The 17,164-nt window shown below is 37.3% G+C and overlaps 1 pseudogene; it reads left to right on the top strand.

The window, feature by feature from the left end:
* Nucleotides 1-15,706: 15,706 nt before the first annotated feature.
* Nucleotides 15,707-16,539, top strand: LOC116556594 (annotated as a pseudogene).
* Nucleotides 16,540-17,164: the final 625 nt, after the last annotated feature.

Consider the following 17,164-nt stretch of genomic DNA (forward strand, 5'->3'; position numbering starts at 1 on the left):
CCTCCTTGACTAAGCTGCCTTGTGGCTCTTAATTAGTTTCTCTTCTCATTACTGCACCATGTCTCCGGGCAATGAAAAGCAGGAACCTGGGGACAATGTACTAAATCCAGATGGACCCTCATTTCATAGGGTCCATCACCCCTAGCTCCAGGGTTATTTGGGAGCTGATTTTGCCCAGGTGCTGGCACTTGGGACCAGATCCAGCACTTCCCAAATTATACTGCTCTTCCCTTGAGTCAGCCCCTGTGAATTCTTGTGCCCAAATCTGGATCCTGATCTGCTGTCCAGCTCTTCCCTGCTTCCTTCCACGAAGGCTGCACCCTGTTCCCTATGGGAAAGGAAGCCCAGAATAACTTTCCTTCCTTTCTCCTGATTTGGAGCATTCCAACTCCCTGCAGATGTCCTCTGTTTGCCACATCACTCAGCTTGCAACTTCTCTGATAAAAACAGCCCCTTCCATGTAATTGCTTATTTAGGCAGTGAACTTTATGTACCTGCTTATCTGTTCTGGGTGCTTTCGCTGCAATCAAATATTTTTCCAAATCTGCTTGTGAGTTGAGTCAAATTTAAAATAGAATCTACTACTTCTTGGCATATAACTCTGAAGCTAAAGATATTAGACAGAAGATTAGATGAGAAAGAAAGGAGAATTTAATCTGGTGATCTACTGGAGACTAGTAACTGATGAATGAGCTTAACTAAGTGGCCAAAAACCGAAACCTCCCATATAAGTGGTAAATGAGGTAGGATCAAGGAAGTCATGTGTTGCAACCATCTACAAAGATTGGACTCTAACCAACACTGTTGTCCTTCCAGGAAGTTTTGGTAGATTTCTACTGATGCAGTAACAAATTACTGCAAATTTAGCATTTTACAACAAATGTGACACATTTATTATGTCACATCTCTGAGTGAGAAATCCAGGTTGGCTCTGCTGATCTCTCTCCTCTGGGTTTCACAAGGCCCATACCAAACTCTCAGAGCCTGTACTCTTAATGCAAGGTTCTGGGATGAATTCCCTTTATAACTCATTCAGGTTGTTGGCAGATTTCAATTCTCTGCACTGGTAAGACAAGGGCCCTATTTTCTGATTGCATTCATCTGTGGCAACCATAATTTCTTGAGACCTTTCTCTAGTCTTTGCATTTATCTTGTGTCAGCAGCTGCAGGTTGAATCCTTATTATACTTGCAATCTTTCTATCTCCTCTGCTGTATCTCTTGTATCTCTTTTCTACTTCTTTTTTTTTTTTTTTTTGAGATCGAGTTTCACTCTTGTTGCCCAGGCTGGACTGCAATGGCACAATCTCGGCTCACTGCAACCTCTGCCTCCAGGGTTCAAGCGATTCCCCTGCTTCAGCCTCCCGAGTAGCTGGGACTACAGGTGTGTGACACCATGTCCATCTCTTTTCTACTTCGATCTGGAGAAAATCCTCTACATGTAAGAGCCCATGTCATTAGGTTGAGACACTTTGATGATTCAATATAATCTACCCAATTTAATAGTGGTTTTCCAAAGGAATATAAATCATTCTATTATAAACACACATGTACGTGTCTGTTCATTGCAGCACTATTCACAATAATAAAGACATGGAATCAACCTGAATGCCCATCAGTGATGGGCTGGATAAAGAAAATATGGTACATATACACCATGGAATACTATGCAGCCATGAAAAAGAATGAGATAATGTCCTTTGCAGGGACATGGGCAGAGTTGGAGATCATTGTCCTTGGCAAAGTAACACAGAAACAAAACCGAATGCTGCATGTTCTCACTTGAAGTGGGAGATAAGTGATGAGAAAACATGGACACACAGAGAAGAACGATATGCACTGGGGCCTTTTGGAGGGTGGAGTGGAGGGTGGGAAGAGGGAGAGGATCAAGAAAAATAATTAATGGGTACTAGGCTTAATACCTGGATGATGAAATAATCTGTACAACAGACCCCCATGACACAAGTTTACCTATGTAACAAAGCTGCACTTGTATCTCTGAACTTAAAATAAAATTTTAAAGTAAAATAAAATAAAATTAAAAAGTGGTTTCACAATCTTAATAGATCTGCAAAATGCCTTTGGCCATGTAGCATAACATACATATGTTTTTCAGGTATAAGTGCATGGATATACTTTTGTAGCAATTATTCAATCTACCAACACTGTAGAAAATGTTTCCCTAGCCTTCTAGCCTTTATGAGAAATGTAAAAATAATCTCCATGTTTCAGCTAACTCTTGTCTGTATCTGCCCCAAGGGAAAATCCTGGTTTTTCATTTTGTGTAAAGATACCTGTATAAGTGTTCAGGCATATTCATCAAGTGATAGATAGAAGACACTCAGAAATTATTATTTCGATCATGTAGTGAAAGAAGAAGGAAACGCTCAGTATATTAAGACTATCGTAAAGGTAAGTGGAGAACGGTGCTATTGCATGAAGAAGGGTAAACTATTGTTGCTGGTAATTCTTAAAGAGCCCTTTGGAAAGTTAGTATAATTGTGTCCAGGCGCGGTGGCTCATGAATATAATCCCAGCACTCTGGGAGGTTGAGTTAGCCAGATCACCTGAGGTCAGGAGTTTGAGACCAGCCTGGCCAACATGGAGAAATCCCACCTCTACTAAATATACAAAAATTAGCTGGGTGTGGTGGTGCGTGCCTGTAATCCCAGCTGCTTGGGGGGCTGAGGCAAGAGAATCACTAGAATCTGGGAGGCAGAGATTGCTGTGAGCCAAGATCCTGCCACTGCACTCCAGCCTGGGCGACAGAACAAGACTTTGTCTAAAAAAAAAGAAAAGAAAGTTGATGAAAACCTCTATTACATAGTAGGCACTAGAAAAACTTAGCCAGTTGCAAGGCACTTTTGGTCTTCCCAGAAACTTCTCCATGAGTGAAGAAGACTTTTGTCACACAAATTATGAAAGTTGCCCTTCACTGATCACCTACTATGTAACTGCTTATGGAGAGTTTGCAAGTGCTGTCCTTCCTGGACACAGAGTGAGACTACATTCCCAGTTCACTTAGAGTTGGGAAGGGTTATTTGACTACCCTTGCCCCTGACATATGAAGAGAATACAATGCTGCTACATTGTAGTCCACTGGCCAAGCTGCAATAAAAGCAGCCTGGATCCCTGGGTTGCCTAGCAGTGGAGGCCCTCTGTTAACCCACATCAGATTTTAAGTGCATGAGACAGAAACTTTCGTTGTGCTAAGCCTTTCAGATTTCAGGCTTCTTCCATTAAATCCTCTTGCAGTTACCTTATATGAATAATGCACAGGTACTATTTCTATTTTGTCTTATTAAAAATTTTAATTACAAAAATAATAGTGCATACATTCATGATGCAAAAAAAACTGACAATAAAGATAAATCACAACCCCTTTTCTTACTGCATTCCTCCAAAATTCAACCCTCAGAAGTAACCACAATTCAAATTATTGTGCATATTATTTTAAAATATATTTTGGGCTTTTCCTTAAATAGATATACTAGAAAAATACACTGTATGTTTTTAATATACATGAACAATAATGTACATATTCTTTTGCCTCTTTACACTTATCACTTAATGAAATAAATGCTGAATCATTCTGTGAGAGCACCTATAGATATGTCTCACTTTTGTAACTACTTCCTAGAATTCTAAAGTGTGTATGTGTCGTAATTGATTTAAAAATTCTCCTCCTGATGGACATCTAAGTTGTTTTCCATTTTTTGCTATGACTGATAAAATTAATATCAACATCACTGAACATAAATTATTGGGCAAATGTGGGTGTTTCCTTGTAGGAAAGACATGGAAAACTGAGAACTGAATTAAAGTGGAAATAGTGTAACAATTATAAATTTTTATGAATATTGCTGAAATTCCATTCTGATAATGCTATACCAATTTATAGTCTCGCATATTAATGTATGTGAATATCTTATATTCTCGCAGGAATTTTACTTGATCAATTTTAAATTTATTCAATCTTTTGGGTGAAAATACATTCTCACTGTTATTTTGTATTTCCATGTTTTCTAATTATGCTAATCAAAAATTAATTTAACCCCCTATCTTTACAAAGCAGGATTTCTGCAGTGATGTCTTCAGTACCAGGATACCTACGGGCATGTTTTAAAATTCTGAAATGTCAATGAAAAGTTCCTTTTACTTTGAGAAGCATGGGTTTGGTCAGAATGACTAAGTCCCAGGAAATTGTCCAGAGAGGGCAATTTCAGTTAGTGAGAAACATCAGGAGGGAGATAGAATAATTTCCAGGGTCCATGAGACAGACCACATGCTAAACCAAGCTCAGGGGGCCTAGGGCAGACTGACAGTCAAGGATCTATACACAGAGTTCAGCATGTCTTTGAGAATGAATCAGAAAGAGAAAAGGTATGGAATCTTGAAGGGTCCTGAAAAACTCGCATGAGTAGCTTGAGGAATTTCTGAATCATTTTTACACATCTGAAATTGTAGAGTGGTCTGAGTGGGAAGATCTATTGTAGAAAATCACCACAGGCAGGCCTGATACCTTACCGTAACTTAGAATCTCCCCTACTCACTGTCAGGCAAAGTATAGCTAGCTCCCCTGTGTCACTGAATAATGTTTTTGATGGAAACTGGGAGAGCTCTTCACTATTCTGGTAGGCTGTACTTCCTTGCCAATGTACTGCAGCTGTGAGCTGTCTTGATTCCTGCTGGAGAAGGGTATTTCTTCTCTTGTACACAGTGCTCTTTCATCATTGAGGTTGGTGCTATGTGTATGGGAAAGACGGTGAATGATGACAGTTGAAATAGACCAGGGAGTACGAGAATAATGAGAGCAGAGCGTGTGTAGCTGCAAGCAGTGGAAAATTGGAGGGGGAATTCCCTGAGGCTAAGTACGTCAGTGACTCTGCAAATAAAGGTTTCATTGTGGATATGTCTTGAGAAAAAGATCTCAATGCTCTCCCTACCTCAGACTGGCTCCCTTGGTTCCTGAGTTCTTTGCTGCCACAGGGCAGATGTTCTGTGGCTCTGTCAAGTGGTCTGTGTTGCCACCAGATACTGCCTAGAGTAAGAGGCTGGCCTCAGGCATAAACATTTTGCAGGATGGGTGGGAAATTATTGTAGATGATGCAGTTCATTGTCAAATTGGCTGGAGGTGATGGTGATATGTGGGTTCAAGTTCCATATTGTTGTAATACCTCTGATTTGATTGAATTAAAATGTAAAAAACATCTGTACCAGGCAGTCTGAACAATTTCAAAGGATCTGTAGTAAATTTTATTATCTTTTACTGAGAAGTGAAAGCATTGGGCCAGGGTATCAGCTTCAGGTCAGCAAAGGGAATAATTCCAAGCCTCAGCAGAAATAAACCTGAGGACCCTGAGGAAGGTCTGTGGGAACTACTTAACACTAGAACGTGCTGCCCCACCCAGAGGTCCCCACACCCCCCAATCCCTGCACCGCTGGCGTCTGCCCCAGGAGCTACAGGCATGGTTGTTAGGTACAGGGGCCCCTTCACTTCACCCTGATGCAACTGGGGTTCGGAAAATGGCAATGACGAGAAAGATAGGGAGTTAGCGTTTGTCTAAGTTCACAGAGTAAGCGCAGCACTATCCAGGCGTTCTTTCCAAACCTGAGCACTGCAGGTACTTACTTCTCTGGAACAGAGAGGGTCAGCTTGGAGAACCACTCCTTCCATCAGCCCTGAAAGGCACTAAGGAGGGGACACAGGAAGCAGTTTCCCTTTTCTTCCGCCTGGCCTCTGACATCTCAGGGTAATGAAGGCTTTGATAAGTGTGAGGAGGAATCAGGTCAGCAGACGGAGAAGTCCAGGCCCTGTTCGAGGTACGATAAGGACTCTGAGTGAAGTTTGAGGGAACCACCCACCGCAGGTTGGAGGGACTCCCACGGAGTCCAGCCTTTTTAGAACCTGGACAGGCATCACTTGATTTGAGTAAGGTCGGAAGTAACTTCCAACATTGGAACAGGAAACTCCACAGAACTCTGCCCCTGCTGTCAGCCGCGGGAGGCCCCCAGGCAGAGGGGGCTGAATGGGAGGACTGGGCACTGACGAACACTAGTTAAATGTGGCACAAGTTGCAATATTCGTGCAATGTTTAAATCGTTTTTTAAAAATAAAATTAAAATTGTTTTATATTTAAAGAAAAGTTGCAAAGTTGGTCCTGAGGCAGTCTGAGGTAGGGAGAGCATGGAGACAATAGGGGGGAAGTGGATGTCGAGTATAGAACTCCGTCTTATCTTTGCAACTATTGTGGCAAAGGGTGTCGTTCAGGTGAAATATTGTCGTTCAGGGTGGAATATCCACACAAATTATTTGGAATTCTTCTTCATAAAAGATTTGCACATTCTCCTTGATTTACTTATTCATTCAATCATTCATTTATATCAGTATGAACTTGTGGATATTTATCTTATACTCCAGATTATAATCCAGTATTAGGTGACTTTATTAGATCAAAATGTTTCATTGGTACTTCTTACTTCTTCTAAGCCTTCTTAGCAGCTAGATCTTGGAAAAAGTCTGTATACTAAATGTAGATCTATAATTCTTTCAATATTTATCCATCTGTACCTATATTAAGCTGAACATTACTCTTACTGATGTTTCTAGCTCTTTTCTAGTATCACATCATTCATTTAGCCATACCTGCTACATACCTCCATAATAAAATTGGCTCCCATTGGCCAGCATCTGTATACATAATTATTTATTCAGTCTTAGTAGATTCATTTCACATTGTTGGCCTTGTGAGAAACAAGTATAATGTCTTTGTAAAGTTCCTTTTTTTCTTTAGTCTTACAATCTCCACTTATTTCCAAAATTACTTAGGTCATCACTTCTTTCTCCCTATTATTTTCAGTGTCATCATTTTATACATATTTAATACAGCTAGATTCTTGTGCTGCACTTTGCATTCCATCCTGAGATACCCAGATTTTTTAATTGATTCTTATTTGTATACATGGATGTTCACTCGTTGTATTCTAATGTTCCATGGGCTTTGAAAAATGCAATCTGTCTCACATATTGTATTAGACTTATACCTAAGTATTTTTGTGTGATTGTAAATAATTTTGCTTTTAAATTTCCGACTCCAGTTCCTATTGTGGTAATTGGTAACATGATTATAATTACTTATTTGTTTCAGGAAGTGTTTCTTTTTATTTTTTTTAGATTGTTTGGGTTTTCTACATAGGCAATCATGTCCTCTGCCAAAAAGACAATTTTTATTTATCCTTCTCCTATTGTATAATTTTTATTTACTTATTTTGCTGGTCTTGTACTAAACAGGGCTTCTATTACTATATTGAATAGGAATAATGAAAAATCAGCCTCATCTCATTCCCAATATTAGATGGAAAATATTCATTTTTTCATTATAAGTATGGTGTTAGTGATAAGCTCTCTTATATGTCCTTTATCAAATTAAGAGAATTCCCTTCTATTATTAATTTTTAAATGTGTTAAGTATAAATTGATATTAAATTTTTCAAATTATTGTTTTATATCTATTGATTTCTTTATATTTATTTTATATTCAATCTGTTAATATGAATTATGTTGATTGATTTATAAATATTGACCCAGCCTTGCATTCTGGGAATGAGCCCTTCTTGGTCATGATGTGTTTTGTTCTTTTCACATATTTCTGTATTCTATTTGCTAATATTTTATGAAAGATATTTTTTATATTCATAAGTGATATTGGACCATTGTTATGTTTCTAGTAATGTATTTATTTAGCTTTGGTATTAGAGTGATGATGGCCTCATAAAAAAGAATTGAGAATTTTGTCTCTTCTAGTTACTAGAAGATAGTGTAGATTATTGGTATTTTCTCTTCCTTAAATATTTGGCAGAATTCATCCAAAAGAACCATCTGCTCCTGGTGATTCTTTTTAAGGAAAGTTTTAAATTACTGGTTAAATATCTTTAATAGATACGATATTGTTCAGGTTACTTATTTCAACTCATGTGAATTTGGGTAGTTTGTGTCTTTCAAGGAAGGAATTGATCCATTTCATTTCATCTAAGTTATCAAATATGTAAGCAGAGTTCTTTGTAGTATTCCATTATTATAATTTCAATGTTTATACATCAGTTGTGAGTTGTGATGACCCCCTTTTATTCCTGATATTGGTAGTTTATGTCTTCTCTCTCTTTGTCGATCATCCTGGCTAGAAGCTAATAATTTATTTGATGTTTTGATAATGTTATTGCTTTTCTCTGTTGTTTTCCTGTTTTATTTCTGCTCTGCATTTTTATTTCTTTTACTTCTGCTTCTTTTAAAAACTGTCCCCTCCTATTTATTTTAGGTTTAATTTGTTCCTCTTTTTATGGTTTCCTATGATAGAAGCTTAGGCTATTTGCTTTAGATGTTTCTTCTTTTGTAATACATGAATTTGATCTTCTAAATTTCTCTAGAAAAGCTACTTCAGGCCGGGCATGGTGGCTCACGCCTGTAATCCCAGCAGTTTGGGAGGCCGAGGCAGGCAAATCACAAGGTAAGGAGATCGAGACCATCCTGGCTAACATGGTGAAACCCTGTCTCTACTAAAAATACAAAAAAATTACCCAGGCATGGTGGCACACACCTATAGTCCCATCTACTTGGGAGGCTGAGGCAGGAGAATCGCTTGAACCCAGAAGGCAGAGGTTGCAGTGAGCCAAGATCGTGCCACTGCACTCTAGCCTGGGTGACAGAACGAGACTCTGTCTCAAAAACAAAAAAAGAAAAGAAAAGAAAGAAAAACTACTTTAGCAGCAATCCACCAAATTTGGTTATTTGTATTTTCATTTTTATGTAGTTCAAAATATTTTTAAATTTCTCCTGAAACTTCTTTGACCTTCAGGTTGTATAGAAGTGTGTTGTTTAATTTACAAATATTTGGGAACTTTCCAGCTGTCTTTCTGTTATTCATTTCTGATACAATTATACTGTGATCTGAGAACATAATTTGTGCAATTTATTTAAAAAAATTGTTACTTTGTGTTTTATGGCCTAGAATGTGGTCTACTTGGTGAATGTCACAGGTAAGCTTGAGAAGAATGTGTATTCTGCTGCTGTTGGTTGGAGTAGTCTATTACGTCAGTTAAGTCAGGTTGATTATTAGTACTCTTCATGTCATCTGTATCCTTGATGATTTTGTCTGTTGTCTATAAATTATTGAAAATGTATTAAATATACTATAATACTAAATCCTTTTACTTCAGTCAATTTTTGCTCCATGTATTTTGATGCTCTGTTAGATGCGTACACGTTTAGAGTTGGTGTGTCCTTCTGGGGAATTGACTCATTTATCATTACATAATTTCCTTCTTTGTCCCTGATAATTTTGCTTGTTTTGAAATCTATTTTGTCTAAAAGTTGTATAGCTACTTTAGCTTTAATTTGATTAGTGTTGTTATGGTTTATCTGTCTACATCCCTTTACTTTTTAAACCTTTTTATTTTAGACCTACTCTAAAATATATTTTATTGAATTTCAAAGTAGCATCCCTACGTGAGAATTTTTTTTAAAACTAAAATCCACTTTTACAAGCATGCATTACAAGACAATCCATGAACAAAATTGGAACAGAGATCAATTCATACCATAGCCTACATGAAGGTTTTTTTATTTATTAGAATCATACAGTAACAGTAGCAACACAATGATCACAGAATAAAATTATAAATGCCATGAGTTCTGACTAGACTCTGACAAGTCTGTCATTCTTTTCTTGGCAGCCAGATAAGCAACAGAACTGCTTAATCAAAAAAACATTAAAGATCTGTATCTAGCTGGAAATGACTACAATTGAAGACCCATTTCTAGCTACCTACCATATTTTTCTAGCAGGTTAATTTCAACATCAGAGAAAGTCACCCGACTGGTTGTACCATGCACTGGTGACGGGGACAAGTTTGCTGTTTTATGTTCAGGTTGATATATTTCCTGGCTTCTCCTTTTCTTCTCTGCACCTTGGTCTTGAGCATTCTGAGTCTACCAGCCAGTTGAGAGGTATGCTGTTAACAATATAATCCATCACATCATCTCAAAACTCCTTCCTTTTCAGCAAGTGACCCTTTCTTGAAGTGAGGAGGTCATCGGACACTTTCTTAAAGAAGACAGCATTGTGAAACATTAAATAGACGTCACTAGTCATTGCCACCAAATTGCTGGCCTGATGTTGGGTGTTCTAAGGTAACCCTTAAACGTTGGACAAGGAAGGTGTGGCAGATGATCTGGAGCTGTTAGGCTGTGGGCAATAACCATTATACAGGACTCTGTCCTAAAAATAAGACAAGGAATTAGTGAATCCAACGTGTTTTAGTTCAATTATAGTACAAGTTTAGTTCAAATACTGTAAGCTGGTTATGTACCCACCATACATGTGGATTTTCTCTGCTTTTAAAAAACTGATACATTTTACTTTTAGAGCAGTTTTAGGTTTACGGAAAAACTAAGCCAGAAATATCGTTTCCATTTACTTACCCCTTCCCCTGTCACACAGTTTTTTCTATTATTCACATCTTGCATTAGTGTGGCACAGTTGATACAATTAGTGAATGAATATTGATAGATTATTATTAACTAAAGTCCATAATTTACATAGGATCCATTGTTTGTGTTGTACAGTCCTATGGGTTTCGGCAAATGCGTATGTCATATTCCGCCATTAAAGTATCATGCAGGATTGTTTCACTGCCCTAAAAATTCCTTACCGCTTTTAACCCAAGTGTCAATATACAAAGTAGATTTATCAACATCATATGGATTTAGCAACATCATATAGATTTATCAACATCAGCATTCTTTTTGTATCCAATCTGACAAATTTTGCCTTTCAGCTATTCTATTTAGAGTATTCACATTTAAAGTGATTATTAATATAGTTGTATTAAAAGCGTCTCACTCTGTCCCCCAATCTGGAGTGCAGTGACGTGATCTTGGCTCACTGCAACCTCTACTTCCTGCACTCAAGTGATTCTCCCACCTCAGTCCCCCAGGTAGCTGGGACTACAGGTGTGAACTATCACTCTCAGCTAATTTTTGCATTTTTTGTAGAGACGGCATTTCACCATATTGCCCAGGCTGGTCTCAAACTCCTGAGGTCAAGTGATCCACCTGCCTCGGCCTTCCAAAATGTTAGGATTACAGGTGTGGGCCACCACACCCAGGCTTAAAATTTATTCTTTTATAATGGTTTTCTATCTGTTGCATTTGGTTTGTTTTTATCTACTTTCTTTCTTTCTTTTCTTTTTCTTTTTTTTGCATTGTCTGGTTATAATTGAGCATTGTATATGATTTTATTTAATCTCTTCTGATAAATATTTCATACCTAAAATTTTTTTCAGTGGTTTTCCTAGGGTTTACAATATACGTTTTTAAATAATTTAATCCCATATTCAAGTAACACTATGTTGTTTCATGTGTAGTAGGCATACATATTCCTTATAACAGTTAGTTTCTTTCCAATTTCTCCCTCCATCCCTTGTAACATTGCTGTCATTCATTTCACTTATGCATATTCTATAATCAGCCAATACATTGTTATAATTACTGCTTTAAAGAAATAATTTTTAAAGTTAAGAATGATAAAAATAAATATTTAATTTTACCCCCAGTTATTCCTTCTCTGATGCTCATTTGTGTTCATCCACATTTCTGACCTATGTCAGTTTCCTTCTGCATAATGAAGTTAACATCTTGCAGAGCAGGTATGCTGGCAATGAATTGCCCGAGTTTTTGTCTGTTTGAGAAAGTCTTTATTTTTCCTTCTCCTTTGAAAGATAATTGTGTTAGATATAGAATTCTTGGTTTGCACTTTTATTTCTTTTAACACTTTAAGGATTTCCTGTTATTCTCTTCTTGCTTGCCTGATTTCTGATGAGAATTTTACTATAATTTTAAGCTTTATTTTCTGTAGGAAAGGAATTCCAGTCTACTTTCTTCATATTTTTTCATCTTCGTTTTCTGCCATTAAAATATGACATCCTAGGGGTAATTTGTTAATATTGCTATTTTTCTTGCTTGGTGTTCTCTGAGCTGACTGGATCTATGCTTTGGTGTCTTTCACTAATGATAGAAAATCCTTGGACAGTATCATGTCATGTATCATGTCAAGTATTTTTTCTGCCCCATTCTTTATTTTCCTTCGGACATTCTAATTACCTGTATTTATACCTTTTTATATTATTTATGATTATTGGATGTTCCATTAATGTTTAATTCTTTTTGTTCCCCTTTCTGCTTCATTTGGTGAGGTTTTTAGTAACCTATTTTGAAGTGTAGTAATTATTTCTTCAGCTGTGTCATGTTAACTAATAAGCCTGTCAATAGCATTCTGCATTTCTCTTACTGAGTTTTTTATTGCTAGAATTTAGTTTTGATTCTTTCCTAAAGTCTCCATCTCTGCCAGCATTACCCATTTGGTCTTGCATGTTATGTTTTTTCACTTAGAATCCTTAAAATTCTAATCATACATATTTAAGTTTTCTTGTTTGATAATTTAAACATCTGTATCATGTTTAAGTCTGGTTTTGGTACCTGCTTCGACTCTTTAGATTGTTTCCTTTCTTGCTTTTTGTTATGTTTATAAATTTTTTGTTGAAAGCCAGACATATGTCAGTGTTAGGTACCAGAGAGCATATGCTTTTAGTGTGATGATTGTTATTAACATGGTTAGGAGTTGGCTTGTGTTTAATATTTGTTGTAGTATAGGCACCAGAGGCTTCACATCCCTTTAGTGTCTTTGACTTTTTTCTCCTCTGTTTGCTTTAGGGTGTCTCTTTGTATTGGTCCTCAGAGAGCAGCTGTGTTTTGCAGATCTTTCAGCTGTAATCCACTGTTACTATACTGGAGGCTTGTTTCTGTGGTGGTAGGATGTGGGAAAAAGAAAGTGTTCTATAATTTTTTTAAAAATTAAATCTCAGTATTTTAGTAATCCTGCTTTTAGGGGTAATGATCACAAATATTTCTGTCCCTCCTCCAAGAGTATAACACCCCACCCACTGGCTCCAATCCTTTGCTTCCTTACGTGGCTGCATCATTACCAATCTATTTTTTTTTTTAATCTTTGTCCCATGTTGACTATGTTATTTTTTTTTATTACATGAGAAAAGAAGGCTGAAAGGAGCTATAGTAGGTTGGAAATTAATTCCCTTAGGTGGAATAAGGTTTCTGTGTTAATCTGGAGAATAGACCTCTGTAATATGGAAGGATTGGGAAAGATTATATAATGGTTATTCTCCTTCCCCCTGCCAAAACCACCAGGGGATTTCTCTCAGATCCTTATTATGAGAACCTGGTGGGATTCCTGGAGGGAAAGGCTGCATTAGTGTGGTCCCTTCTGTGATAGCAACCCCTAGGAGTTTTTGCAATCTCACACTAATCTGCATTCAACCTATAGCAATTTGCCAATATTACTGATGAACTAATTGGTTCCACTGTTATGGCTTTCAGTAGCTTCTGCTCCAGGTAAGCAAATAACTGTAATTATTTGAATGTGCCTGTCTCTTCAGATTTCAGGGTAGCAAATTGCTCTGTGACTTCTTTGACCTCAGTTCTCTGTTGGGTCCAAGGAAAGTCATTGGTTTTCAATTTTTCCAGCCATTTCTTGTTGTAAAGAGAAGCAAGATAACTCCTAAGCCCTTTATATGCTGGTGCTAAAATCAGAAATCCTTAAACCCTTTAGTTTGATATTATTTTAGACTAGTAGAAATTGCAACCATAGTACAGAGAGTTACTATGCACCTTTCTCCAACTTTCCTCTGAAGATATCAACTTACGTAAGAATAGTCCAATTATGGAAACTCAGAAAAGGACATTGATATAATATTAACTAATCTAAAGTCTAACTTGGATTTAAATGTTTTTTGACATGTAATCATTGCTTTTGTTTTTTTTGTTTCATGTTCTTTTGTTTGGTATGTAGTTTTATTGAATACAAAGACTGAATAAGGACACCCCAAGAATAGATCACATGAGCCAGTTTCACTCACATATAGGCATCTATCCTAAATAAATTCATAACATATTTAATGGAAGAGTGAATAACTTGGTTGTATCCAAGAAAAGCAAAAATGATATTAGAAAAAAATGGTTGATTGGGATTTATCTACATTGATTGATTAGAGGAGAATAGAATTTGATCATTTCCAGGAGTATAGAAAAAGCCTTCAGAAAAAAATATTTAACATGGATTCATGGATTCATGGAAAAAAAAATAGCAAAATAACATTAGAACAGGATTTCCGTTTCCTAAAATCTACAGAAAACTTACAGAAATGTGAAATGTTAAAAGCATCCCCATTAAAATGAGGACCAAGACACAGATGTATGGTAGCATCTTTACTGTTTAAAAGCGAACTGAAATACATAACCAGAGCAATAAAAATATTAAAATAAAAGGTATGAATATTGAAAGGACAGAGATAATAAATGGTGACAATATGCTCTTCTAATTAGAAAATCCACAGGAACCAGTGCACAAAATACTCAACAAATAACAGACTTCAGAAAGCTGTTGTATACATCACTATGGCAAACTCAGGAGCCTAGCCATACAAAATCAGTAAGTAATAAGAACAAATAATAGAAAACATCTCAACCATAATAGCAGCAAATATCCAAAATTTGCCTAAAAAGAAACCTAACAAAAATGTGCACAATCTTTTTGAAGGCAACTAAAATCCCAAATAATAGCTCAGTACCTTATGTTTACTTATGGGGAAAAGAATGTTTTAAAGATGCCAATCTTCATTAAATTATTTAGAAGATTTACTGCCAGCTGTGTACTGAATTGTATCTTCCTCAAAATTTCTTTGTTGAAGCCCTAATTCTCAATTTGACTTTATTTGGAAACAGGATATTTAGGGAGATAATTAAGTTTAAATGAGGTCATAAGGGTAGAGCCCTAATCCAAAAAGACTGGTTTTTAAGAAAAGGCAGAGAAACCAAAGATCTCTTTTTGCAAGGATGTAGAGAAGAAGCCATGTGAAGACACAGCAAGAAGGCAGCTACTTGCTATCCAAGAAGGGAACCTGCAGCAGAAACCAACCCTGAGAACACCTTAATCTTAGACTTCTAACCTCCAGAACCCTGAGGTAAATAAATTTCTGGGTTTAAAAAAATATACGTTATTTAAGGCACACAGTCTGTTATTTTGTTATGGCAACCTGAGCAGACTAATACACTACCTTACATGTAGCATTCGGCAACCAGAATTTGGCTGGTATTTTCCAAAATCAACCCTGGAGAAACTACAGAAAGGAGAATGAGAGAACAGTATCAACAACAGCAAAGAAATAAAAATGAGAAATTCCAGAGGGACAGTAAGTCTGAGTTGAACTATTACTTATATGTGGGAAACAGGTGGGGCATATCCTCAAGTGGAAACAGAGTCTGTAGCTTGAAACAGAAGCAGAAGATAGAATTAGTTGGAGGAAAGGTTTCGAAGTTTGATCCATGCTTCTTCCCAGTGTGCCTTGAGACAATGAATTTATACTGTTTCACTGAATAATACAATCTGAGACGGCACCTCAGACCCTGTGTGCCAGAACCACATGAGAATATCATGACAGCACAAAAGTTTTGGGTTGGCTGGAACAGCATGATTCTAGAAACTGTGCTTATTAACCACCCAAAGCTGGAAAGCTGTTTTGTGGTGCAGCTTCCCCTATGTATCTAGCCTGAGACTTTGACCCATTCTCAAGGTTTTCAGTATGGAAACGACACAGAGCTTTCAGGGAGTTGGTATTTCCCACAAAGCCTTTAATGAAAAAGCCAAGAGAACTCCCTACTTCTCCTCCTCCGATACCCAGGGTGGAAATCTGATGGGAAAACCTACCCCAGAGACAATGTTGGTGGTGCAGTTCCTGCTGTGCAAGTACAACACGAGGGAGCCCATAACGAAGCATGACATGCTAAAGTATGTCATCAAAAAGGACAAGGCACACTTCCATGAGATTCTCAAGAAAGCCTCTGAGCTCATGGTGCTGGCCTTCGGCATTGATGTGAAGGAAGTCGATCCAACCAGGCACTACTATGTCCTATCAGCAAATTGAATCACACCTGTGATGCAAGGCTGAGTGGTCAGGAGATCATGCCCAAGACTGGCCTCCTCGTAACTATCCTGGGTGTGATCTTTATGAAGAGCAACTGTGCCACTGAGGAAGATATCTTGGAAGTGCTTAATGTAATGGGGATAGATGCCAGAAAGAACCACTATTTCTGTGGGGAGCCCAAGAAGCTCATCACCCAAGATTTCCTAAAAGAAAGATACCCGGTGTGCTGGCAGGTACCCAATAGCGATCCTGTGCACTATAAATTTCTGTGGGGTCTCAAAGCCCATGTAGAAACCAGCAAGATGAGAGTCCTCGAGTTATTGGCCAAGATCCATGATACTGTCCCCAGTTCCTTTCCATCTTTGTATGAAGAAGCTTTGCGAGATGAAGAAGAGCAAGTCTGTGCCAGACTTGCAGCTATGCTTCCTACTAGAGCCACGGCCACTGCACGTTGTGGGGTCAATTCCAGCAGCTGCTTCTCCCACTCCTAGAGAAGTCTGAAGCCCTTTCCTCAGTTTGAAGAGAACACTCAATCTTTTAAGTAGTGGGGGCCCAGGCGGTGTTAGAGGGAATATAGTACAAATTATATCTGCATTCCTGTCCTACGTGAGAAACATGTACACTTATCTTTTGTTTTTGTTGAAAGTTTTTAAATGTTATTTATTTTATAAAAATGTTGATTAGCTTTAATATCTAGCTGTATGAATAATATTGTTACATATTTAATGCTGTTTATGATGCTTTAGAGTTAAGAGGATTTTTTATCTGTTGAAACAAATTGAGAAACTTTTCATCTTATTTAGTGATCTGGAGCAAGAAAACATGACACTGAAATAGGCATTTCCTTAGAAATGTGAAATAATCAGCAGTAAAATAGTTGGGATTAAGAAATAGAGAAAAATGTTAAAGATGGTAAACTCTTGTATTCACTTGTTTCTTCTGTTGTTCTGTGAAATAGAAGTTATATACCTGGATTTGCTTTGCTTATTCAAGAATGTAGAAAACATTAAGGAGTTAGTAAATTTGACCTCTTCTTCACTAGGTTTTTATTCCTCAAACATTAGTTGAACATCTACTCTTTGGAAAGCTCCCTGGTAGTACCAGGGATGGTTAAAA

Source organism: Sapajus apella, unplaced genomic scaffold (genome assembly GCF_009761245.1).
Source record: "Sapajus apella isolate SASKATOON/1434 unplaced genomic scaffold, GSC_monkey_1.0 scaffold17, whole genome shotgun sequence".
Taxonomy (NCBI): Eukaryota; Metazoa; Chordata; class Mammalia; order Primates; family Cebidae; genus Sapajus; species Sapajus apella.